This window comes from Chamaea fasciata, unplaced genomic scaffold (genome assembly GCF_029207755.1).
Source record: "Chamaea fasciata isolate MVZ Bird 193981 ecotype frontalis unplaced genomic scaffold, bChaFas1.0.hap1 SCAF_16, whole genome shotgun sequence".
In the NCBI taxonomy this organism is placed as follows: Eukaryota; Metazoa; Chordata; class Aves; order Passeriformes; family Sylviidae; genus Chamaea; species Chamaea fasciata.
Window position 1 is genome coordinate 8,584,544 of NW_027094101.1, and position 24,377 is coordinate 8,608,920.

Here is a 24,377-nt window from a genome sequence, read left to right on the forward strand (position 1 = left end):
GGAAGCATCCCCCCTTGCCCACCATGTTTCAGGCTCAGCAGAGAGGGAAGGCCTGGCCATGTGGTGGGAAGACAGCAGGGCAGGAGCTGGGGAAGAGGCAGGTGAGGTGTGTGGTGGGGAGTTGGAATGCTGTGGTGTTTTCCTCAGTGTCTTTCTCCCGCTGGACACATTTCGTGGTGGCAGAAGGCTCGGCCATGGCTCAGCAGCTGAGGAGAGAGGGGATGGCAAGGGGAGGCACGAGATGGAGGCGACTTTGAGAGGGAGGGCAGGGACCTGCCTGGATTTTGGTGGGAGCTCTCCCTCCATGTGAGCTAGCCCTGCTCTGAGGGGCCGCAGCTGCCTGGCTCGCCACGAGAACAAGCAGCTCCACCACCATCTGCCCTCCCTGTGCCCACTCCAAGCTGGCTGTTCCCCCATTGTCCCACCAAGACATTTTGCTGTGCCATCACTTGGCCTTGCAATGGCTTCGATTTTGGGTGGAAAGGCAGACTCTTCTCAGAAAAGCCACCCTGAGCACAGCTCCATGGTGGTGGCTCCCCTGAGCATCGTGGTCTTGCTGCTGCCAGGGGCTACCTGAGACCTCGCCGCGGTGGCAGCGGCATGGCCACCCACAGCGTCACCCCTCTGAGTGGGACAGGCACCCTGAGACACGCCATCACTGTGAAATCAGGAGTGTTTTGCTCTCGTGAGAGATGCTGCGAAACCGGCGCCACGTCAGGGTGCATCCCCTGCGGGGGGGGGTGGGTTTCAGCCTTGCCTCGTCTGTGGGCGAAACACCCTCGCACTGAACCCCCAGCCTGAGCAAAACCTTTTTTTAGCACTCTCCTATTTGCCAAGCGTACTTCCTTTCTTTTGATTCTTACCACCTACATACAGTCTGACTGCAACGGCAAAAAAAAAAAGGGGGGGGGGGGGGAAGAATTGCAACATTCAGTCGAAGGCTTTTCTGTCTAATGACGTTAAATTTATTAACCAAAACTCCAGCTGCACCAGGCTGGGATCTAATAATATTCAGGCTATGGAGACATCAAGTAGAAAGAAGCTTAAAGCCCTTTTTATTTCACAGTAAAACTGTCAGTAAATAACTGGATTGTCTTGAGACTGAGAAAATGGGGATTTATCTTCCTGAACATGAAAAGTGTGCTTATTTTTTTTTATCAGCTTCAAAAAGCCCCAGCAACCTTGATTTTCCTTCCACACCGTTCTCAGCAGCTCTGCCAAGCCCCAAAACCACACAAATCAAGAGACAGGCTCTAAAGATATTTTTAATTAAATTAATTCCTTTTCCTTCCTTTCCCATTTCTCCCTTGTCCCCTCCTCCATCCTCTCTTTCTCTCTCCTTGTGTCCCCAGCTAATGACTTCTAAGCACTGTGACATTTCAGCACTGGCTGTCACTAACACCACACCTCCGTGCTGGTTATAAATTGGGCACAGAGACATAAAATTCCCTGCAGAAGGTCCCCATTTGATGATATTCTCCGAGGTAAATCTCCAATAGCTCCCTGTTTTCTTTAATAACGCTAATAGGCATAGATTAATTAAACTGTTATATTACTTCCTTCTTTCTACCAGCACCAGTTAGAAATCTTATTACCTGCTCCTCTCCGCTTGCCTTTTCCCCAAGGTGGTTATATTCCAACCAGTTACCAAGGTTTCTCAGAGCCTGTGGCACAAGGTGAAACGGCAGACAGCGTCTCCATGAGGCTGGATCCTGCTCCCAGCCCTCGGCTCCCAAACCCCACCGACCTCAGCAGAGCCCGGGCGGGCGTAACCGGGGTCAGGATTAAGCCCGGTTTGTCTGAAGAGGTTCTGTCTTGAAAGCAACAGCAGGGCTATTGTTGAGTCTGGATGCCCCCTCTAAAAGGGACCACAGCTGTAGGAAAGGGAATTGTATACATCCATCAACTCCTCCAGGGCCTCAGGATGTATTAGTTAAGATTGCGGGATAGCATGTCTCGGCTCCACTGAAGGGCTCCTTTGAATGACATGTTGGATATACTGTTGCACATCTGGCTGCTGTATTATTGAATTGCTCTACGGTTGCATTTTCCAGACCGCGGGAATGTGTTGGTTCAGGAGTGTAGCGGAGGGGGGGGGAAAGGATGAAGGGGACAACATGTGGGAAAATTAGAGGGATGCATCCCGCAGGGTGGGGTGGGTTTGGATGGAGCCGCGTGGTGGAGGCAGGGAGGGAGCGGGGAGGGGGAGAGAGGCAATGCTTTCACACAAAATGCCGTGTTGCCATTTGAAATCCACTCCAGAGCTTCCTGCTCTAATTAAATTTGTCACCATCGTTACTATAATGCCTGCCATTCCTCCGGTGCTTTTTGTTCTCTGGGATCCCAAAACATGACAGAGGCAATGGCAGATCCTCTGTGTTTCCTCTGCGGGAGCTTTTTCAGAGCAAAGCAGGAAAAATGCAGTTGTAGGAGCTGCCTTGGGGTGGGGGAGCACAGCCACTCCTCGTTTGGGGACACTGGGGTGAGGGGCACTGAGCCCAAGGAGTCTGGGCAGCCCTTGATGGCCTTTTCCAACCTTAATGATTCTATGAGGTGTCTCCTGGGACTGCTAATTTGCAGGAGCTTGGGGGGGTGCCGTCTTGAACCCAGAAGCCCTCCTTGGGCTCTCACTTGGCTCATCCTGTTCTTGGCAGCTCTGGACCTGCACGGAGGTCAGTGTCCCCACTGCCACCTATGCTCTTGGCACCACGTACGCCCTCTGGTCACTGCCAGCCTGCCAGGAGATGCTTGGTACGGCTGCTCTGCGCTGCACTGGGGCAGGAGGAATTCACTAATTACTCGCAGCTCTTAATATGGCCCCTGAACGCTGCCAGAGTGGCGTGAAGGGCTCAGAGCAGGAGACACAACCTGCTCCATCGTGTCTTCTGTGTCAGCTTGCAGCGAACTGAATGCAAAAAGGCTGTCTGAGCTGAAAACAGCAGAGCCCTTGGAAATTTAAAGGTGCAGAGCACAGAAAACAAAGGCATTTAAGCTGCTGAATATTCATCCTGGCGTCTGATCCTGCCGGGAGCAAAGCCTGCACAGCTCCTGTGAAAGCTGATGGGAGGGAACCTTGGTCTCAACCTCATCTTGGGCTCCAGCCCAAATCTGAGGGGGGAGAGCAAATTAGTCCTTAATGCACATATATCTTAGACTAAAACCTGATAAGGGAACTCTCCTATGTTAATTTACCTGAGTTATTTACTATACTGATTGCTGAAGGTACTCTGATTAGCGCATGAAATATTTCTATACCTTCAGTCTGATTAACCCATATCTGCAAAATAAATATTTGTCTCATTATAGTTATGCGATCGTGCAATCAAAGACCCTATCATAATGGGAAAAGGGAGAGAGTATCCATGTGGAAAAGGCAGGGTATGGCGACACAGAACGAGCAGGTTGGATAGCAGGGAGATGAAGAGCAAGGGCATGGCTGCAGGGGGAGGCTCAGTGGTCCCAGCCTGCGGCTGGGGGGGTTGAAATGCCGGGGAGAGCACGATTCTCCTCCCGTTTCACCGGCGCTAATTGGGACTAATTCCGTTTGACTCAGCAGCGTTGCGCCAGTCCCAGCGAGAGGAGGGTCAGACCTTGGGAATCACAGGGGTGAGTCCCAGCAGGCTCCCAGCCTCCAGCTTTTTTGAAACAGAAGCAGGGAGTTCCCGGCAGCGCGGTGCGTGTGCCAGTCTCCCAGACGAGCTCTTAAAATAGCCCAGCGCACCAGGCTGTGGCACCGGGGGAGAGCGCGGAGGATGAAGTGTTCCGTCTTCCTGGCCCAGATCCGGGGAGAGGAGGGGTTGGCAGCTCCCTGCCCAAGGCAAAGGTGGCTTACAGTGCCATTTGGGGACGAGGGCAGTTGTCACCTTCCAGCCAGGTGGCAGGGAGCAAAGGGAGTCGCCAGCCAGCAATGCCGGCTCTGCCGAGCATGCTGGACATCCTCCCTCAGCGATGGGAGCTGTAAGTCATCTGGAGGAGAGGATCCCCCCTCTGCCGTTACAAGGCTGTTTTGCATATGCTCCGTTAGGAAAAGAGGAGTTTTATTGTGGCTGTACAGAAGAGCTAAGTCAAGAGGTTGCTTTATGGCTCGTGGATCCCAGCGTGGAGAGGCAGGCGTCCCAGATGCAGCATATAGCAAAGCCTGGCAGCGGCGTAGAGCACTGCTGCAGAGCAGAGCAGGGCTCAGAGAAAGAGCTGAAGTCATTTTTCTTCTAAGGGCAGGGGGTAGTGGGGAGGAAATATGAAGGCAGCCCTGTTGCTAAGGAAATCTGCTCTTTGTACGGTCGTACATTTAGGTAATGCTAATGAAAGGCCATATAGTAGCGAGGTGCGGATGTCAGCACTGTGCACTCCTGGATATTTGATGAGCATTTCTTTGACTTTGCCTCCTCTAACAGAAATACCTGAGTACATGGATATTAGGAAAACAAAATCCCCATCTCCTCTGCCAAGAGCCCGGTGTTACGCAGAGAAACAAGAAGCCTTACCAAAATATGACACTCCATAATGCATGAGTGGTTTTTTTTTCCCCCCCACACACACCCTGGAGAGGATGAAAGCAAACATGTGATGAGAACAGAAATAGTCACATCACTTAATGCATTGCTGGACGGTACCCAGCCGGCACGGCGATGAACCTGGCGTGAGACCCGAGAGCAGCAAACCAGCATAGCATCCCATTTAATGGCTGATGGCCCACAGATGTTTTAAACCTCAGGACTGCATCTCTCAGAGGTTTCCCTTTCGACTCGGGCATCAGCGGGCAGCTTTTGGAAGCAAAGGCTGCGGATGCTCTATCCAGGGACCCAGCACATCTGCGGATTAGCTGGTGTGTGTGTGTGTGTGTGGCATCCGAGCCCAGATCCGGTGATCTGGCTTAGGAAGCAGGAGAGGACCCACGCTGCTGCTACAGAGCACGAGCACCGTGTCCTGCTCTCAAGCGTTGCTGGAAGAATGAGTCAGCCTTTTCCCTTCTCATGGGGGTCGAGTGGCTGCCCCTGTCTGAGTGTCACTAATGAAAGCACCCAGGAATGGAAGGGCTCTGTGCTTGCATGGCGTGCTTGCAACAGTCTTAAAGACCAGCTGCTCTGCGTGAGACTTCCAGAGAGAGAGAGCGCTTGAATGAAGCCCTTATATCTATCTCTCTCTCTCTCTCTCTTCTTCTTTTTTTTTTTTTTTTTTTGTGCCACACAGTGCAGCGTGGGCTCTGTTCCTCCTCGTCTTTTGCTCTTGCTCCCTGGGGCAGCCCGCTGTGTCTCAGAGGCATGAGGAGTGAGTCCTCCCGGGAATCCTCTAGCTAGTGTGAGGAATGGCCCCTCGGGGGATAAATCCAGCAGCGGGGCCCGAGGTGGCAGAGACATCCTGAGCGTCTCTCCTCGATGACAGCAGCGCCTGGGATGGAGATTTGGAGGTTTGCACGGCTTCACTCCCTCCCTGCCAGCACCTGCCCCTCCCTTTCGCCGTTGTGCAACATCCCAAGGGCAATTACAGCAATGCTTACGTGGAGGAGTGATATTGGGAAAGTATTTAGTCATTTTAACTGTTCTGCTGGTGGCTCCCCTCCCTTAAGGTGGTTCCTATTTATTCTTTTCCCTCTCCCAGCAATTCGTGGCAACTCTCACTGCACCCTGTGGCCCAGCAATCCTTTTCGGTGCATCCTTGGATACTGAGGGCTCCTCTTGGCAAGGGGGAGTGGAAAAGCCACATTCCCATCCGATAATACTTTTCCTTTCCTTTCCTCATCCCTCCCCTGCTTACTACAGTGATTTTAAAGCTTCCGCCCCTTGACAGTGATGCAGGAGGCGAGGCCGGGAGGGGGTGGGGGGATGATTTTGTAACCTAAAGTAAGAGGCAAGAGTCTGAAGAGCTTCTCCTGCTCTCAGAGGCTTCTGGACGCTTCTGTGTCTCCATCCCTGGAGTGATTTTCCCTGGGCCCAGTGTAAACAAGGCAATCCGTTACGGCAGTTTGAGCGTTACTCCACAAACACGCTGCTGGTCCCTGCCCCCACCGTGGGCTCCCTCTGCTCCTGCTTTTCCTGCACGGGGTTTATTTGGATGCTCATCCACACATGGGAGCCACCTCAGCATTTGAGGGTGACCAAGGCTCCAGCAGGAGCTGGAGTTGAGCCTGAACAGCCCCCACCGCTCGGTCCGCAAAGCTGGGGAGTGTTCAGGGGAGTTTAGGGACACTGATGCACTCCCAGGGAGGGACGTGGAAGAGTCATGGGTATTGTTTATCCTAACAAGGGAGTGAAGAGAAGAGCCCGAGGTAAAAGGAGATAAGCTCATGTGCGCACAAGAGCAACGCTAAAAAATACATGATTAAGGTGACAAAGTCAGGCATGGAGCGTGTGAGAAATCCTGGATTTAAGGACATCTGAGCAGCTTATGGCCGTGGAACACCGTACATTCATTAGGGGACAGCCTTAACTCTGGTCTCAAGGTGTTTCCTCCGCAGTGTCTCTGCCTCGGGGATCGGGGAGTGTGTGGGATGGGTGGAGCTTGGTTAAAAGCAGCTCAGCGTCCGGTTTGTGACTGTCCCCCCAGTGTTCTGTCAGCAGCCCCAGTGCCTCGTTCGCTGTGCATTGTGCAAATCCTGCTTGGAGGTTGGAATTGCTCCTCCTGGACTTCCTAAAGTGCTAAGGGTTCTCTTGCCTCTGTCCTTCCCTTCTTTCCCTCTGTCCCAGCTCCGTGCTGCTTGGTGGCTGGCAAGGGGGAATAGCAGGATCTCCCCCACCAGTAACCTTTTTGGGGAGGTCTGGCTTTGCCCTGGGACCCCGGAGCAGGAGGGAATACACTCTGCAGCTCCAGGAGGGCTGATGCAAGTGCAGCCCACTTGCTTCACACTGCCAGCATTTGATTTTCCATCTGTTTTTTGTTTTGGTTCCGTTAAAGGCAGAGAGGAGAGGTGGGTTTTGGTGTGAACCTCCTGTCTGTCTGCATGCAGTGTGTGGGACAAAGGCAGCTTAGCACGGAAAGCCCCAGAAGCACCCCAAGGAGTGGGCTGGGGGACTTAGAAGACATCATTTCTCCTGAAGCTGTGGGAAAAGTGTATATTTAGGACAAGCAGCCTTGCAGCCTGCTGTATGTATTCACTGTCTGAGAGCTGAGCCAGCCAGAGCCTGGAGGGGACAGATGGAGGAATTAAGGACATCTCAGCTGGGCAGCAGGACCAAGGGATGCTTGCAGGGGAGCTGGCTCCCACACCTGAACCGCTTTGGAGACAAGGCTGGGAGTTACCAGAGCTTTTCTTAGCAAGAGAGCCCTCCACCGGAATAATGTGTTGTGGACATAAAAGGAGATCTGGAGAGGGAATATTTTCACTCTGGAAGCTGCTAAGGAACTTGCATTTAGCTGCTAGCAATCTGTTTCAAACTGAGTTCCTGTCCCAGGAAAGAGAAAGCAGAGCAGTCTCACTGTGTGGACCGACTGTAAATTCTTTTCTGGCTTTGCTGGGGAAAAACAATGTGCTCTCAGTGAAAACCTCCCAGAAATCCAGGACGTGGGTATTTTATAAGTCAGCCCTTTGGAGAGAGCAGCTAAGGAGACCAGTCAAGTATATCCCCTGACTTCTATTTACTGGCAAGTCAGTGGAGTGGCTGGAGAAGGACGGAGATGCTGCTGCCCTCACTGAGACGGGCAGATGAGTGGCTGGGAAAACATTCCTGAGAGAAGATACTTGAGAGGGATATGTCTAGCAGAGCACAAAACTCAAAAAGCCATGGTGAAACTTTGCATTTAGATGCCTGCACCGGCAACCCGGGGAGCTTTCCAGGAGGACTGATACATTTCCCGCCTCACGGCATTTGCTTAGAAAGAATTCATAAATGTACCCACCACTACTACCCATCGTTTTCTGCTGGGAATTGCCATTAGCAGCTAAATTCAGTGTTCTACATGTAAAAAGCACTGAGACTAATTCTGTGCAGTGCTTTCTTCAAAGTCTTTGTAGATGAGACAGGTCCAAGCTGGATTTGGGCTGAGTTACAGCGAGGTGTTGGGAAGCAGGGATTGTATCAGTGCAGGACGTGTGATGGCAGCACCCTGGAGATGCACGTGGTGCAAGATGAGGTGTCATGAAGGATGGGGTGTATGACCCTGAGAGGGACCTGTCAGACCTGTGAGTCGCTGCACATGGAAGTAGCTTTCATCAAACATGCGCAAATGACACTCACTGGGAGTGGGTGAGTTTTGGGAGACCCAAAATGGTCGGATTTTCCTGGATGTATCAAGAATCCTAGAATCACAGTATGGTTTGGGTTGGAAGGGACCCTAAAGATCGTCTCATTCCACCCCCCCTGCCACGGGCAGGGACACCTTCCACTATCCCAGGTTGCTCCAAGGCCTGTCCAACCTGGCCTTGGACACTTTCAGGGATCCAGGGGCAGCCCCAGCTTCTCTGGGCACCCTGTGCCAGGGCCTCACCGCCCTCACAGGGAGGAATTTCTTCCTAATATCTAATCTAACCCTGCCCTCTGGCAGTTAAGAAGCACAAGAAGCACATCCCTGACTCTAATTATCCCATCACATTGCAAATCCCTGCTGCAGCACCGGGGGCTGTGTGAGATGTTCAGCCTTTTGGATAGGGAGGCAGATTCCTGTTCCCTCAGCCTCTTTCACAGCAGGAGCTGCACTTTCCCAGCCAAGGTTGTACCCCTGCTGAAAGGAGCCTGGAGTGAAGGTCCCCGTGGAGTTGCTTGTTTGGAAAGGAGATGCAGTCTCATGCTCTGGTCTGCGGAGGAGTTACCAAACACAGGGAATTAGGATGGGATTTCAGTGGAAGCAGATTATCCCGTTTCTCTCTGAGCACATTTCTACCTCTGAATCAGCACATGACAGGCAGGGCAGCCGGGGCAGCCAGCAGGGCAGCTCCCATGCATACCAGAGGGGACTGAGCCCAGAGCCTGGGAGGGTTCCCTGTGTTCCCAGTGTGGCTGCAGCAGGAGCTGGGGAGGCAGGAGAGGGCTGGAGGGGAGCAGACGGCGGGCAGGGAGCTGCGGTGCTGGATGGGCGGCACAAAGTGCTGTCAGAACAGCAGGGACTCGCGCTGGCGACGGCTGCAAATGGAGATGGAAAGGGCTGGAAAGGAAAGGACTCGACACAGCTGGTCCCCTTCGGCTTTGATCTTGAGAGCAGAGGGGTGTTGGCCACAGAGCAGGAGAGGGGAAGAAGGGGGATGACTCATAAAAATATTGGTGTTTCCATGAAGATGCTGTTACCTGAGGACAGGAAGGAGGAGGGACCTTCCCTGCAAATGTGGGGGGAGCTGGAAGAAAAAGTCCCCCTTGTGTAGAAATTTCCAGCCTGCTTAGGAACACGGAGCTGTTTGCTCTGGAGCCAGCGGGTTGGTTGTTTGCTGGGAATTGCAGGTTTTGTGCAGAGCAGAAGGTGGTTTGTGTGCTTTTTGCTTCAGGGCAAAAAAAAAAAAAAAAAAAAGAAAAATAACGGAAGAGCTGGTTTTCTTGGAGGCCTGTGTGGTGGAGATGTATTTGGAAGAGAACAGAGAGCTGTCCTTCCTGCTGCTGCGTGAGGGGTCAAGGGGGATGATCCAACCCCGGGTAGCTGGGGAGAAGTCAAACACTCTCCAGGATCTTTGGTCAGACTCTGGCCATGGGAGGGCTGAGGTTTGATCTTCCTTGCCACTGGAGGGATTGTGCTGGGGAGAGGGTTGTACTTTACTCACAGGCACACGGATTTACTCCATGTACCCCTCCCTTCCACTCACACGTGACAGAAGTGGCTTGTTCTGTGCAGGAGGACACAAGAAGGATGGCTGGACACAGGTGATGCCAGTTCTGTACCAAAGCAACCTCAAACTTTCTCTCTCTGCCCCCTCCATGAGCCCTTGGGGGATTCCAGCTCACAGAAGCCGTACATGCAGCGTCGGACCAGCTCTAATTTTGTCCTGGAGGCAAAAATCACTGGAAATAATGCTTCATCACTCTGAAGGTCCTGACACCACCCTTAACCACCACATCACGAACCTCCTGTCGCAATTGTGATCTGCGTATGTGTCAAATCTTGCCTTGCAGATAAAAGCTGCTCCGCAGGCACCTTTTGTACTAAAATACGGAGCCTTTAAAATGTGAAAGAAACAACAAAATGTAGGACGCCACACAAAGCTGACCCACTGGGGACTGGGGGGGGGGAGAAAAACCCGCAAGAAGGAGGGCTTGACATACAAAAATTGTTTTGTTAACAAAGCATCATTGTTCCACTCTGAATCGGTTTGACTGGAGTGGTAGAAACACCCCATCTGGAGACAGATGGAGAGTTTTCTGGCTAAAGAGACGGCGGGAGGAGGGCCGGCTGACAACCCAGCAGATAGCATTGTCTGCTGCTACCTTGGCAATGGAGGGGAGAAAGGGCGGGTGGCAGATCAGGCGTCCCCTGTGCCACCCGCCCGGCACGCCGGATCCTCCTGCACAGGGAGCTGTGCGCCCAGGTTGTCTGCTCACACTTCGGGATAATCTTCCCTCTTGTGTTTCAGGGCTGGTTGGGTGTTTGTGGGGACTAGTCAGGTGTCTGGGGAGGCTGCAGGTCACCGAGTTCCCCTCCAAGGTGCTCTTGGTGAGATGGTCCCGCTCCTCTTGTGTGCTGTGCCAGGCCTTGGTGTGGTGTGGGTTTAGCAGCACTGGGGGATCAAAGTGTAAATCTCATCCCAGTGAGAGTGGAAGGCTTGCTCCTGCTCTTGCGTGGGTTTTGCCACTAACTTCCAGGAGTGCAGGGTTTGGGCTGCTGGGAGGATGCTGAGTGGAAACCAGCGTGGTCAGAGCCGCAGGGAGTGAAATTGGTGGGAGCAGCAAGAGTTGATGCGATGCCAAAATGCCCAGGGGTGGGTCATGTGTGAGATGCTCAGGTTGATCCAGCAGGCCTGCAGGATGCCTGAGGGTTCTTGGAATTGCCCTGGCCACCTTGCTGAGGTTGGAAATGAGCGAGGAAAAATCTGTGTTGAATGCCCAGGGCCTTTGAGCTACAGCACAGGCTAAACGTGAGGTGTTTTATGGCATCAGGCTGCGCTGGCACACGGTGTCTGCTCTGCTCCTGAGAGCTCACCAACAGCCCCTGCTCCCTCTGCTGCCTTCCATGCCTGATGGGAAACTCCAGGGTGGGTAATGCTCCTGCCAGAGCTTTGAGGGATCGTATCCTGCCCACCCTATCTGAATTCCTGATGACTTGCTAATTGCTTGACACACTCTACTTGCAATGCAAGAGACAGGCTCACGTCATCCTCTGTGGTTTGCCAGGGGAGAGTGTGAACCTCTTTTTGACTTGCCTTGAAATAGATGAAAAAGAATAGAGCTCGATATGATTAATGTGAAAACTTCAACTTGGTTTCCTGCCTTGGCATCTGGGCTTTGGTCTTCTTAGCATCACTGTGCCTTGTTTTCTGAGGATTGGCCGCACGTGGGACCATCTGAGAGCTGATGGTGCTGGCTGTACTGTGGTGGTCTGGGGACTCCTCTGCAAGGTCTGTCCATAATCCCCAGCTGCTGGAGACGTTCCAGGTTTGTGCAGCAGTCACGGAAGGATTCAGGTGGTTGCCTCGAGGCACTGCTGAGATAATACCTCAAGGGGCTCCTATTCAAACCCACTGGGGCCTTTACAGTTGCATGGTGGAAATCGATTCAGATGCACCATGGCTTTTTGGGGAGCCACATGAGCCGCCCAGCTTGGCCACTGGCTGTGGGCAGGCAGTCACCCATGCAGAGTGGACCAGCACAGCTTTGATACACCCTGCAAAAAACCATGGAAGGATTAAAGTACAAGGTGGATTTGAGCCTCGGGGCTGCAGATGCAGCAGTGTGGTGGAGGCAAGGGGTGTCCTGGTGCCCTGGTGTCCCCAGACACATCCAGAGTGTTCCCGCGGACTTGCAGAGCTGGACTCAATTTTGGCTTCCCTGCCTGGCTTACTGGGTTTATCTTCTACTTGCCCTGCTCTGGGATGGATCCCACCTGATCCGAGCAGTGCTGAGCTCGTCCAGAGGGACACAGCACAGGGAGGAGCATGAGGGTGACAGGAAAGACTGTGTCACATCCTGCTGTTCAATGCACGGGATCCCCAAGTGTTTGCATCCATTGTGGCACCACAGGTGACTTTGGGATGAAGTGGCCTCAGGGGGGAGGAGTGGGGTCAAGGAATGCAAGATGGAGTAGAACAGGATGGATCTATTCACCTGAGCTCTCCCTACAGCGTGTTGTGGTTGTCCCAGAGGGAAGGGACCTGAAACTTGGGAGAAGCGAAACGCTTGGACAGCCATCCCCTGCTTTTGCAGCCATTTCCCTGCCCTGGGCTGCTGGGGACACCGCTCCTTAGAGCCAGCTCCACAAAACCATCCTTTTGCTGTCTCGGATTTCAGCCCTGCTGCTGCACCAGCTGCACCGTGCTGGCAGGAGAGGAGAGGGGAGGTGAGGCAGGGCGGGCAGCTCGGTTCGCACCGGCTGCTGTCACAGCGCTGTGCCCTTGGTGGATGCCAGGAGCCAGCCGGGGCACGGACCGCGCCGCCGGGCACTGCCTGCCCTGGAAGGAGGAGACGGGGTCTGGATTGCCGGTGATGGATGCATCAGAGCATCCAAGAGTGAGGTCTGACACATACCTGGCAGCAGGTCAGGGTGCTGTTCTCTTTGCCCTACCTCTTGGAAAGCAGAGTACTTCCCTGGGGAAGTGCCATCCGCCCCATCCCGCTGTCCTGGCATCTCGCTGCGTGGAGCAGCGCGAAATCTTTCACCTTGCTTTCCCCTGTGCAGGAAAGGGGAGGCAAATTCGCATGCGAGCTCTCCCGGGAAGCGGAGGGAATGGATTCACCTTGCTGAGAGGCGAGGGAGTCGCTGGGAAAGAGGTGCTGGAATCAGCGCAGAGCGGATTAATCTGCAGCGACTCCGCTGTCGCCAGTCACCGGTGTGAAGGCGCCCGGGGAGGTCGGGTGCGTTCGGGCGGTGTTGTGCTGCTCTCTCTGCCTCCCAAACGCTTCCTGCGCCGGGCTCTGTGAATCAGCATTTCTGCAGTCGGAACGAGACAGCTGGGAAAGGCAGGAGGATGTCAGGGCACGGGGAGCCTGGCGGGAAGGAGGATGGAGGGGACCTCGTTAAAAAGGGGCAGCCCGTGAGTTGGGGTGGTCTCATGCCGCGGCTCTGCAATGGGCTCATTCCGGGTTTTTGATCATTACCGCCGTAAACCCCCTCGTGCTCGGTGGTGAGGTAAACAAGCGCTGGGAACGATGCCTCCCCTTCCCACCCCGTCCCCTCCCCGCCGCCGGCGACGGGGGAATGTGACAAGCTGGCACTGGGAGAAGGCATGAAAGCGATGTGATCCGCCGCAGCTCCTGAGCTGAGAACCCGGGGAGATCCAGTTACAGCAGCGGGGTTGGAACAAAAGAGATTTGCCTCCGGGATCAATTCCTCTCCATTTTCCGGGCCGTGCACGTGTGTGTGCGTGGAACGGCCTCGGTCTCCGGTGCTGAGCGCCGCGGGCTCTGCCGCACCGGCAGCCCGGGGCCCGGCTGAGCACCAGGGCTCTGACGCTCCGAAATACTTCTTTTTCCCAAAACAGGGAGGGCAGGGTAATCCCCTGGGACAGGCCTAGAAATAGCAAGGCCAGGCCGGGCTTTGCAATGCTTGGAAAACAGGAGCAAGCTGGGCAGCTGGCAGTTGCTGGAGCTCCCAGCCTTTGCTCTGCCAAGGGCTGAGCTCTGGTTTGGCATGTGAGACCACCCCTGATTCCCCATGGTTTACTCCCAAGGCATTTCCAGGTGATGCCTCCTCCCCTCCATCACAAGGTTGGCCAGTGAGCAAAAACCCCAAACCCTCAAAAGCCTTTTCTGCCCCATAACGGCTGTGCCAACAGCTCGATATCCGAGATGCCTTTAACCCACAGCCCTGGTGGGGCTGGGGGAATCATGAGCCTTTCACGTGTGCTGCAGAACGGGCTCAAGGAATCAGCAGGATCCTGCACCTTGGGATGCTTGTCACTCGTTTGGGGGGGAGGTTGGGTGGCTTATTTGGGGGTGGGGTTTTTTTGGCATATTGCCTTCTCCCAAATGCCGCCGGGGATGAGCCATGGAGAGCACAGATGTGCATCCCGAGCATACCACAACAAGGTTTCCTGATTTAAGGACTGTGATTAACCTCTTTCCGACAGTTGCTAACCAGGTGCAGGATTGTAACGGGAAGAGGAGAAAGCTCAGTGAAAACAGCCACTTTTCCCCCCGTCACCTGGAAATGCACACAGATGCCATTTTCTGCCTGGAAATCAGGCAGATTTTAGGATTTATAATGGGTGCAGGGACACCCTGTTTGTGTCAGTACTGACCTGTGGCTGCTCCCCGGAGCCTGTCTCCTCCTTTCCTGCTTGAGATCCCGCAAACAAGGCATGCTGGTGTGTGGGATCATGGGCAATGGACTGAGCCCCACTTGGGGCTGTGCATGCAGGGGTGCTAACTGGAAACAGGGCAGAAAATCACCCTGCATTTGCCCATTCCAGTTTTTCCTGGGATCTTGCTCTTTGGAAGGCTGGGTATCCGGGGGAGAAGTGGTGTTTCACAATTAGGCATGAAAAGGGGAACCGTTGCAGCTTGTCTTTTGCAGGCAAGAGTTAAACCAGGAGCTGCCAAAGTTGCTCATTTTCAGGAAATCTGGTATCCGTGGGATTCAGGGCTCCTCTGGCCAGGACTACAAAAGCTGGAGAGGGACTCTTTCCAAGGGCATGGAGTGACAGGACAAGGGGGAATGGCTTCACATCGACAATGGGCAGGGATAGATTGGATATTAGGAAGAAATTCTGCCTTGTGAGGGTGGTGAGGCCCTGGCACAGAGAAGCTGTGAATGCCCCATCCCCTGAAGCGTTCAAGGCCAGGTTAGAAGGGGCCTGGAGCAGTCTGGTCTAGTGGAAGGTGTCCCTGCCCATAGCAGGGGGTTGGAATGAGATGGGCTTTTAATCCCAAACCATTCTGGGATTCCATGACTGCCACTGGCCACCCAGGTTTGGGTGTCACTCACAAATGCTGTATCTCATCCCAGATACCCCTCTGACATCATGGTGGGTTTCAGATCAACTTCAGAGCTCCCTATGGGCTGGTCAAATGCTGTGGTGTGCTCATGGATCACCTGCTGCACTTTGTTTTTTGGAGAGCCACTATCTTACTGCTTTTCCAGCCCTTGGCTTGATGATTTTAGGACCCCCTCATTGTACCTCCTCCCCTTTCCAACTCCCCGTCTCTTAACTGCAAATCCCTGCATTTCTTCCCAAAGAAGAGGCTGCAGTCTATGTTTCACACTGGGGCTCCAAACACTTTGCAGAGTCAAGAGCTGTTCCTTGAGGGAACAGCAGGGAGAGAGAGGGCTGGGAACCTGGGCAAGAGGGCACTCCCCAAATTGAGTAGAATATAGGTTTGGGAAATCTGAAGAGGCAGAAAAATTTATTAAAAACAATTAACAGCTACTCCAACCAAGGATTTAACCCAAAACCAAAGCCTTGGGGAGGGAGGAAACGAAGTGGCATACAATTGTTATTTTATTGCTTAATAGTTTTATTTTTTTTTAATATGATATGCTAAATGCAAATAAGCATTTGTACTGAGCAGGAGAGGGAGGGGATGGAAGACATGCCTGGAAAAGTGAGTGGGAACTAGGTTTTGCATCGTTCGCTGAGTTACTGGCAGGTCTTTTGTAACATCTGTTAAAAATAAAACAAACATTCATTTCCATTTCTCACTGCCTGAGATGGCTCCTGCAAAAAAAATTTCAACCTGTCCAGGAATTTGTCTTGAAAGTTGCCCTCCCTCTCCTCACGCCTCCTCTTCTCCAGGGGAGATTTCCTTCCTGGACTTCCCAGGGGCTCCATTAGCCCCACATTAAAGCCTTTCTACTTTGCTCTAAAACTCTCCATCGAAGTAAAAGGAATTCTAATAAACCACTGGGAAGACTCTGCTATTCACTCTTTCCATGGAAACACGGCGCTGCCTCGGAGCAGAGCTCCTCTCGACGGAGCCTGGGTCACGGCAGGAGGAGACCAAGGAGGGATGCAGAGATGGTTTCCATTATAAGAGACCTTTTGAGAGAAATAATCGCTGCTCTCCCACCAAGGAAAGCCTTCGAGATGTCAGGGGCCTCGGCACGGCGCAGGAGCGAAGCCGGCCTCGGAGGGGGTAGTGCTGGGAAGTGCTGGGCACTGAGAAACTCATTAAAACATCTGATTAGTGGAAATCAAGGCGCCCAGGACTGATTCCTCCCTCCCAGTGGGAGGGATGAGTCCAGGAGGGTGGATGGGACTCGGTGCTGCAGGAAGAGGCTGCACAAGGGGGCTCAAGGCTTGGGGACGTGGGGTATGGGGCGGGCACGGGGTCACAGGAGGACAGTGGTGGTTCCACGCCCAAGGCTGTGCTGCACAGACCAAATATCACACCACGAAAATACATTTTTCAAGGCCAAAAAAAGCCTGTTTGCTCTGGGAGGGGATTTCTGGCTGTTCCCTGGGTCCCAGACGGGAGCTGGACGAGGAGGTCAGTGGATGGATCCCTACCTAAAGCCACTGTGATATAATTAATTTCCAGCCTCCTTGCAGGCACAGTCATCCCCAGTGTTGCTGTTCTGACACCACACTGCAAGATGAAGGATTTTATTTTTTTTTTTTTAAGCGTGAGGAAGCTCGTTAGAAATAGCCCGAAGGGCAAAGTTAGGAAATGAAAATCCATCTGATCCGCTCGGAGCCGATGCACGGAGCTTGATGAGAGCTGGGGCAGGGCTGCTGCTCCCTGCCTGCCAGAAGCCACCACACGTGTGGGGTTTGTGGCGCTCGGGCCAGGGGACGAAAGCAATCCATTGGGATGGTTGGGAGTGGGGCTGAGGGAAAATCCGCCAGGAAGAGGGATGGAAGAAAGATGAATGAGAAAGAGCCAGCTTAGAGCATCCCATGTAGGTGCTGGGGAGGTCCTTGGACCCTGGGTTGTCCACTCGTGTCAGGGCCGGATGAAAAGGGAGGCTGGTGGGGAAAAGCTCAGTTTTCTCAGGATGCCTTATCATTTAGGTCGAAGTGGTGAGACAGCAAAGGAGCCAAGGGAGCCAGAGTGCCTTTGTTTTAGCAGCTCCAGAAATAACATTGGGATGAGTCATTATTTTTTAGCCTCTCCAGGGCAGGAGGTGCAGGGTTACATCCAGGGAAGCCTCTGACTTTGATCAGCAAGGTGAGCCCTGCTCTCATGGCGGGGAGGATGGGGAGAGGCTTTTGGATGCTGGTCGTGCTGTTTTGTGGTAGCTCAGGGTGAGACCTGCTCCAGGATGCTCTGGGTCCGGATTTTATCAAGGGGATGGAATTTTTCCATCTGCACAACTGAGCAGCATCCTCCTCTATGAGCTTGGAGGTTTTAATGAGTGAAGTTAATTGGTGTTATAGGTGGTGGTCTCCCACCCAGGCAGTGGCTGGGCTTAGATAGACGTGACCGTGTCATACAAACGGAGGTGATGTGGGTGTTGACACCTCAGAAATGCTGAGAAGTCATGAAATCAGCCTTTTTGAACCCGTAAATTGTAGGCACAGAACTGTAAACGTTCCAGAAAAGTAAATGTTTAATAACCAAAGTGTTTGGTGGTGATTTAATTTGCATATGGGGCTCTCTGGGGCTTGTGGTTTGAACCTTTCTCCCCACCACGGTGAGGTCAGGGTTGGAGGAGAGCAGGGCTGAGGTCTTCCTGAAATCACAGGACTCCTGGAGGTGGGGATTTCAAACATACCAGAGCTGGGAAATAACACGGATGGACCAGAATGTTGAATTTATTGGATTGTAGTGTAAAAATAACAAATCCTTTAGTCTTCTGTCAATCCCAGAGGAGAAGCTGGGGGTGACGTCCTTTGGGTCCATCCCACCTTGGCTTTACTGGGGTGGCAGTCACGGCTTGTGATGCCAAAGAGTGCCAGGCTCTTCCGTGTGAAGGGCAGGGCAGATTGGTGATTACCGGGAATAACACCAAGTCCCTGGAGAGCCGTGAGGTCCCAGCTTGATTTACCGTCCTGCAGAGAGGCATGTGTGAGGCTGGAGGTGGCTGGGAGCATATTGTGGTGTATTACCTACAAAAAGCCAGGCTGGGTCTGCGATGGGGATGAGGATGGAGAGGAAAAAGACGGGAGATGAGAACAAGCAGTCTGCTTTTGCAGGTGCTGTGTCCCCTTATGAGGCTTGGTCTGGTTTGCAGCTTGATGCCTCCTATCTCGAGTAATTAACAGGGAAAAGAGAGGGCCTGGTTATCCATCCTTCAAGAGCAAGGGGTTGAATTGAAAGGCAGCGCCTTGGAAGTGGATCAAATAGCTCTCCAGCCCCCCGCGTACGGCTCGGAAACTTGCTGCCGTGCTGCGTTATCAAGGTGAACAGCTTTAGTTCAATTAACGAGAGGCTCAGAGCGGAGTCGTGGGAGGAGGCAAGGGCTGGGCGTTTGCGCCCTTCGGGCAGCAGCCGGGGCACGGAGCTGCACGGCAGCGATCCCGGCAGCGATCCCGGCACCAGGGCGCGGGTGGCCCCGCTGTGCCAGGGCCACCACAGCTCTGCGTCCCTTGGCGAAGGCACCGGCTCCCCGCTCCTCGCCTCTGCGACGGGGTTTTATTTCCCCCTTGGAAAAATCAGTGTGTGTGTGTGTGTGTGTGGAAGGGGTTGCTCTTTGTTACCACCTCCCTTTCACCCTCCTGCTAATAATAATAATAATAAACCTCCCCAAAAATCAATCGCTCCCGGCGATGAGTTGCCATCAGCTCACCGTGCACCTAAAAAATCCCCGCAGATGATGGTGCTGGGAGCCCGCGCGCCTGGATTTTTTCCCTGCCGGTCGCTGCCTGGGCTGCAGCTGGCTCCGGCACGCAGAAAGCTGCAGGTGTGATTTGTTCATTTGCCTCCACCTCCCCCCCTCTTCCCTCCACCCCCCCCCCCCCCCCCCCCCGCTGCCTCCCTCCTGCTCTGCTTCCCTGCCGAGCCCACCTAGCTCATCCCACCCAGCTCATCGCGGCGGCCAGACCCGCATCCCACCCCGCGCCGACTCCGGCATCTCCCCGGTGCAGTGCTGGCGGAGGGTTGGGATGGCTGGGGCTGGAGAGAGAGAGAGTGTGTGTGTGTGTGTGTATGTGTGCGTGGAGGGGAGGGGAAGGGGGGGGTTAATCTGATCCTACGAGGTTGGAAGAGGAAAAAAAAAAATCAAAACTATAAAGAAGGCAGCAGCCTCCTCCTTTTTCCTCTCCCCCGCTCCAGAGGATTAAGCCTACAAAAAAAAAAAAAAAAAAAAAAAAAAGGAAAAAAAAAAAGAGAGAGAAAAAAATGTCTGCAGCTTTCTGTTGACCCTGCATGATGGCATTTTTGCGCTCTGTGTGCTGCCTCTGCTGATTGCTATTCCTGGCACAAACACACACACACGCGCGCACACACACACACACACACACGCAGCCCCAGCACGGCTCACACGGGCACGGCGAGCCCACTCCAAAATACAAAAAAAAAAAAAAAAAAAAAATCCGGAAAAAAAAATCCCAAACCCAACCCAAACCGGTGCCGCTCGGTGTCCCTGGCCACCCTGGTCTCTGTCGGGAGAGCTGCCAGCACCCGCTGCCGCTCGCCCTCTCCTCCACCCCACTTCTCACCTCGGTCCCCAGCTCCAGCGAGCACTTTCTGCCGGAGCCGCCCGCAGCCAGAGCCCTCCACCACTCCTACCGCTGGCATTACATTTTCAGGCTGGATGCTATAGGGCCGTTTCTAATTACCTTATATCCCCTAGTGGTCTATGAATAATGGTTAGTGAAGGAGCTCAGAAGGGCTGCTGAGAAGGGAAGCAAAAAAAAAAAAAAAAAAAAAAAAAAAAAAGGGAGAATTGTGCTATTTCTCACATTTTTTTTTCTAAGGATCTAATCTGGCTACTGTGCTCTGGAAGAGGAGGAGAGCGAGCCAGCAGGAGAGAGAGGAGAGAGCGAGGACCATCGCAGGTATTGTTGCAAGCTACATCTTTGTGCTTTTTTTTTCCTTTTTTTTTTTCCTTTTTTTTTTTTTTTCCTGAAGCCGCAGCAGAATTGGAAGGGGGGGCGTGGAGGGGGGGGGTGGCGCGGGTGAGGGTGTGCGGACAGAGCTTTTTCCGGATTTATTTTTCTCTTGTGCAACTCGTGTGCTGCTGCGATTGAATGGATGCACGGCGCCGGCATCGCGGAGTTTGGGGAGGGAGGGGGGATTTTACGTGCGTGTGTGTGTGTTGTGTGTGTGTCCTATTTGCAGCAGCAACGGAGGAGCCGGGGGGCGGGTGTGGGGGGGGTTGTTTTGCTTTTCTGGAAGTAATAAAGAAATTTGCAACCGGTCCAAAACCCCTCCTGACTTGCCGATTGATGGGTGTCTGAACAAAGATACAGCTGAGACTTGGAAATGTTTGTGTGTGTGGAAGGGATGGATTTCGTTTTGCTTGTCCTGACTCCCTACTTTTGCAAAGTTGAAATAATAATGGGCACGGGGCTGCGAAAGCCTCTGCAGAGGGAAGTCTTCCCGGGGAGGCTTATTTAATTGAGGAGTTATGGATGTGCATGGTTTTATACTTCCAAAAGTTGCGGCGGTGCCGCGGGCGGGCGCCTGGCTCTCCTTGCCGTTGTCTGCACGTGAGAACGCTGACTTGATGGATTTTCTTTCTTTTATTCGGTGGCTGGCGGGGCAGGAAAAAAATGGATCTAGCAGATAACCCAAGGAATCGTGGGGTTTGCACATCTGGCTGCGCCTTTGGAAAGCCCCTCGGTGGGACTTTCACCTCCCGCTCCCTTTTCTCCCACGGCAAATTTTGCCTCCAAATCCTCCGTTGACATTAATAAACAAACAAACCAGGGAATAGCCGTGGAGCCCGGTGAGGGGGCTCGGAGTGCTGCCCGGGGGTGGGGAACCGTGTGCTTTTGTTTTAAATAACGAAACGGCGATGATTGAAAACATATGAATAGGATGCAATGCAGAGCGGGTGTGTTACGGGGCGGGGGGGGAAGAGCTGGAAAACTGCTTATACGACAGAAGCAGAGCTTGAATGAGTGTGGTGAGATGAAAGGCGAGGGGTCCGTCCCTCGCCCGGCTGCGGGGCTGCGAGGGGGGGGCGATTCCCAAAGGCAGAGGAATGATCTCGGGGTGGGGAAGCTCACTGGGGGGGAAAAAAAAAAACTAAAAAAACCCCCCAAACCCCAACAAACCTGAAGTATGTGATTACATCCCGTCCAACTTTGCCGGTTGCGGCGTTAATGGAACTAATTGTCCTCAGAAATAATAAAACCGGGGGGAAAAGATGCCTGTGTGTGGATGGGGGGAGATGTGTGGGGGGCAGAAGCAGGTCCCGGAACCCCACCGGCTCCCCCAAAAGCGCAGCCGAGGTGGGGGATACCGAGGCGGTATCCAAACGTGGCCGGATTGTGTTTATTTGGGCGGAAATAAAGATGGAGCAACTGCCCTGGGGAAAGGCTGTAATCCCCCAGGGAACGGCTCCGAAACCGCACCGGTGCTGCCCTTCTCTGCCTGCCCTTCGCTGCCTGCCCTGCCTGGCCTTGCTTTTGTGTTTGTTTGCTTCCGAGGAGGGGGGAGAAGGGAGCTGGGGGGGTGCTGCGAAGGCGGGGAGAAGCCGTGAGGGCGGAGAGCCGATTTAAATTGGACTTAATGGATTCCCAGGGCAGCTCTTTTAGATGAAAGTCAAAATAAGAGCCAAAGTGAATCTCAGCAGACCTGTCTGTTGCATTAGAGATGCAGCCCTTCCTCTCCCTCCCTCCCTTTATTCTTTAAAAGAAAGGGGGGAAAAAAGTGTTATCCGTACGGAAGACGGCGTGGAGTTTCTCATTCCTATAATGCGAGCTCTAATTGAAGAACTTGCGGCCTCTTGGGAGAGTCTTTACTGATCGCTGCTTTTGTTATTCATGCCGCGCTCTGTTTTCTTGGGATTTTTTTTTTTTTTGAGGGGGGGCCCGGTGCAAGTCTGGCCGCGCCGGGTGTGATGCTGTGTCCCCCCCAGGGTGGCTCCGTGGGCTGACGGCAGGTAGGACCCGCTGGTCCCCTCCTCTGGGGGTCACACCGGGCTCCCCCGGGTAGGTTGTGCTGTGCTGGAGGAGGAGATGTGCAGCTGAAACCCCCTGGGAGCTGTCGGGCTGAGATGCTGCAGCCTGGCTGCGGGTGGCTCTCGTCCTCACAAGACCCCCTGGGACGGGGGACGGATCCTGCCCAGCGTGACACATGGGAATGGGAGCAAAGCTGGGCTTCTGCCTCCTCCCTGTGCTCACTGCAATGATTTTGGGGTGCCATGGAGAGCCACAAGCCTGCCTGGTGCAGAGGGCACAGTGCAACCCTGCTGTCACAGCTCTCCTGTCCCATGGGGGTCTGCGGTGTCACCTAGAGGGGACAGGTGTTGTGCCAAAGCCACGTGGATGCTCTGCCCACCAGGGGTGAGGAGCAGGACACAGCCACTGAACCTGCAGGACCTGTGCTGGGCGAGTTTCCCTCCTCTCCTGCCTTTTCTGTTGCTCAGGAATTCAGGACGGGGTGCACAGGGCGAGTGGCAGATGCAGGTCTCCCCTTCAGAGGTCTCATCACCCTCACTTCCCCTCCTAACCCCCTCGGGTGGCCAGAGGAGGTGGTGGCTGTCCCCAAGCCCTGTGTCTCCATGAGGTCCCATGATGATGGGCTGGTTTGATGCTGCCAAAAGCTCCTGGGGGGCAGGTCCTTGTTGTCCCTGTGTCCCTTTCCCAGCCTCAGGCACCCATTTGAACTAGACTTGAGCTCTGCATGGATGAAACCAAGAGCCACAAAAGCCCCAGGGCTGCTGTCCGTGGCATTTGGTGGCTGTGGGGTGAGTGTGGCTGGGGAAGAGGATGTGTGAGCAGGATGGGGCTCTGCCAGCCCATCGGCTTAGCACGGAGGCAAAGCAGTTAACCTGGACATCTGATCTCCACGGGAATTGTGTATTGACCCTGACAGCGATGCATCAGGAGCGACAGACTCTCCATCATCGATCCCTCTCCTCCCATCACCAGGTGTCGACACCGACAGTCGTGGAGCCGGCTTTAATTTCAGGCCTCTGGCTCCAGCACATAACACTTAGCCATGGTCCCAAGGTGCCACCAGGCTTCGCAAACAAACACCTCCACAGGCAGGTGACCGTCCCCATTTTGTGGCAGGGGTGGCACTTGCTGTGAGTGGCCACCTGAGCTGGGGACAGGGCTGGCAGGGGACCGTCCCAGGGCCATTGGGCAGGGTGACATCGCAGGGATCACCTGGAGTTCCTGCTTTGCCAGTCTTTGCTAGGAAAACCCTCTGATCTGGTTCCCTTGTGCCATCAGTGTTGAACAGCAGAGGATCAAGCTGGGGTGTCCCCGTCCTTTTGCAGCCTCTTCTGGGTGACCTCATCTGGCCTGGATGTGTCTTGCCTTCCCCGCCTCTAAAATGGCCACTGCCAAACCTGCTGGGTGCTCAGGTGTGTGTGTCACCCCACAGAGACGTGCTGGGTGGCGTGGTGGGTTTCTTGGGTGCCTTGATTTTGAGCAGGACGCCGGCACTGGCGGGGGCCGGCTGGCACATCGCCTCTCCTCCTTCCCAGCATCTTGAGATTTCCGAGACTCACGCAGCCAAGCCGAGGCTGAAAAAGCTGCTTGTGGTTCAAGAGCATCTCCTCGACGGAGGAGAGAGGGAGGCTTTTCATTCCTCCTTTTCTTTTGGAGCTATCCAAGCTCCCCTCACCGGTGCAGGGGCTCTTCCTGCTCCCCTCTGCAAGGGAACGTTAAAAGCCAGGGGCAGCGGATATCTTGACACCCCGTCAATCCGAGCCTTTTACAGCAGCAGTCTCTGAAGGCTGGCACTGCTGCACAGAAGAAAACAAGTGAGAAGAGGGGGGGAGGCGAGAGCAAGCCTTTGCAGCCGGCAATCGATAATTGTGGTGTCACTCACTGCCTTGGAAGTTCCCGCATCCCCACGGTGGCTGGTGGGGGGAGAAGGGGAGGGTGAGAGCTGGGCTCTGCCCTGCCAGCACCGGGCACGGGGCAGGGAGGATGGCGGAGGGCGAGAGCCCAGCCCCGAGCAGGAGCCTCCCGCTGCATTACTCACCACTTGATGTAGCTTGAACCTTTCAACTCCCTCCCCTTGGGGATGGAGCGGGCTGGGCAGAAGGTGTTGACGGAAAGCGCTCTCCTTTCTTAGCTTTGAGGGTTTTTATTCCCCTTTCCTTCTTTTTTTTTTCCTTCCTCACCTCTCCCTATGTGCATTTTGGGCTTTAATAATCCCCCCAAAATATAAAAGAAACCCAAAAAAACCCCCCAACCCAGCTTCCCCTCATGTGTGTCTCTGTCTTAGCAAAAGCTGAGGCAAAAGATCAAGGAATTCTTCCTTTTGTGCAGCTTTCAAGACCAAAGATGTGCCGGTGAAAGG

General features: G+C 53.9%; 1 protein-coding gene across 2 annotated transcripts in view; it reads left to right on the forward strand.

Moving 5' to 3' along the window:
- The window catches only part of RAI1 (retinoic acid induced 1), a 74,590-nt gene that overhangs the window by 15,484 nt on the left and 34,729 nt on the right, over window positions 1–24,377 (forward strand). For both annotated transcript variants that reach the window (XM_066198389.1, XM_066198391.1), the window contains exon 2: window positions 19,865–19,945. The gene's annotated coding sequence lies outside the window, so the exon portion shown is untranslated. The remainder of the gene's footprint in view (window positions 1–19,864; window positions 19,946–24,377) is intronic.